The 2345-nt window shown below is 38.8% G+C and overlaps 1 long non-coding RNA gene across 1 annotated transcript in view; it reads left to right on the forward strand.

Moving 5' to 3' along the window:
• LOC114606503 (uncharacterized) overlaps positions 1-2345 on the forward strand; it is a 39393-nt gene that overhangs the window by 34350 nt on the left and 2698 nt on the right. The gene's annotated exons all lie outside the window — the stretch shown is intronic.

Genomic DNA, 2345 nt, shown 5'->3' on the forward strand with positions numbered 1-2345 from the left:
GAATACAAGTGGCACAATGTATGTAACCTTCCTCTTCGCAAACGCACCATGGAGATCAGAAATAGCTCAGTGCATCTATTCCACACACACACACCCCACTCTTCTAAGGACCCTGGACCCAAATATGAGACAGCCACTTGTCTACTCCCTTCTGCATTGTACTGTTTAATTTAATTACTATTTGTTTGTTTGTTTCATTATTTTAAGGGCATCCCCACTCTCCCTTTAAAAAGGACAACCAACTAGCTTGTTTACCTTGATGCGCTGGGAAAAAAGGAAACCTGATATAGCAAAAGTATTTTAGAGACTATAGTTCCAAAGGTAGCAATGTATTGGTTTGAGGTGCTGGCAGACACTAATTTATATGGGAATAATTAAAGGGGTGCACCTGGGGATATTTGAGGGTGGAGATTAAACCAGTCACCATTCCTGGTAATCCTAGTGTCCGGATTAGGCTCATGTTTTCCCTTTCTAAACAATCTTTAAAATTACGGCCTATTTACTTTTATCCTACAATTAGTGGGTGACAGTGAGAAGCAGGCAGCCCATATACCCTTGAATATGCAGATTACTATCCTGGAATACAACTCAATGTTTCTGTAAAGGTGGTTCTAGAAAGCAAAGATACGCTCATATGATATCTACTGAATGTTTACATATAGATACATGGAAAACCCACACCAACTGGCAGTTAAATGGAGGTCACCACAGTAGTGTCTCCTGTTTTTCCCCCCTCATGCAGAGAACAATTTTGACCACAAAGGCTCTTTTATGCTGTTCCAGTGGCTAGGGAACCTTTCTCTGGTTTTATAAAGCTGCTTATTCCTTTTCTTTTTAGTTAATTGATTGCATAAGTTCTTGATCAATTTCTTGACCTTCTTTTGGATATCACCTTGATAAAGGAAGCAACTAGTATTTGCAGACACTGAAACAAGACTATTAATTGCAAGAAACAGTTGGGCGACATCTATTCAGCTGACTTTGATATGAAAATATATTATTTGCAAACTTGTCAGATTAGATTTTTCCATAAAGATAAAATTAAGTAACTGATGTTGCAGGCACAGACATATATTTTACCCGTTATTATGGGGAGGAAGGGAAGGAAAGACCACAAAGAACTTTACACACTATTAGTAGAAATTGAACCCTATTCATGTTTACTCAGAAACAAGTTCCATTGTGCTAAAAAGAAACAAGAAGTAAAAATAAGGGAAGAGTGGCTGGGCAGGGGGAGGAATTTTTTTTACTGCATAATTGTTTGGGAGACTTGAAAACTTGCTCGTTACTTTTATAAGTTATTAGTTTGTCCTAATAAGAGATAGTGCATAGCTACCTTTAATTGGCTGTTTTATGAAAATGAACAGGAGAAAATGAGGTTTTGCAGCTTCTCTGTAGACACGGATGGTAATAGGCTATACCTAAGCTATGCAGGACTTGATCCTTTTGGGGGCTAATGGAAAAGTGTACGCCTAAGTATATGGATAAGTACTCTTACTCCCAAACAAATGTGATCAGAATTAAAGTCTCATTGATGCATTGATCATTTAATGCAAGCTACAAAGATGCTCTTGAGATCACAGGCTAAGTAATATTGCAGATAACCTGCTGTTTATTTCGGTTTCACTAGCGTTCCAACCGCAGGGTATCCTCAGCAACCTCCTTGGCTTAAAAAACAAAAATGAAAAACAAAGCTACAAATATTAGCCTCCCAAATTTTATATAATATGTGTTCCCTGCTGCCCCACATCTTGAATATTTAAGTGGCCGCCTCTGCTACAACCTCTCTGTTCAGAGAAAGGTCTCCCTCCTGTGGAAGTTTCTTGCCAGCAGATTTAAAGGAGGAAAATTCACTCATGATGCTCCATATGTTACTTATTCAGAAACTTCTGCATTCCACAGAGGTTTAATGTTGAGAAATGGACCACAGCTCAGTTCTTATTACCAGACATCCATCTTTTCACAGAAACAGGGAGAAGTCTTGGCTGAGCTGTGGATGTTATTTTTTTAGCTCTCGGGTCCCACATTAACTCCCCTGCATGATATAGGAGATCCATAATCAGTATTCCTGTTGCTTCCCTCTCCACCAAATAATAGCCCCACACAGGTACTTGGAAGATCAGAAAAGTGGCAATAGGGAGGAGAGCTAAGCCTTTTACTCTGTTTCCTGAACTACCTACTCTCACTTTTCCCTAATTTCTAGCAGCTTTGCTGGTAAAATATATGGATACTCCTATTCTTTTAACATAGAGGAAGGGGGTATGTATGGGGTAGGGAAGGGATGAATAGAAGAAACGTTTACGACTTTCACTTCATTGTTGTTCAATATGAAAAAGCCACACAAA

Source organism: Podarcis muralis, chromosome 11, assembly GCF_964188315.1.
Source record: "Podarcis muralis chromosome 11, rPodMur119.hap1.1, whole genome shotgun sequence".
Classification (NCBI taxonomy): domain Eukaryota; kingdom Metazoa; phylum Chordata; class Lepidosauria; order Squamata; family Lacertidae; genus Podarcis; species Podarcis muralis.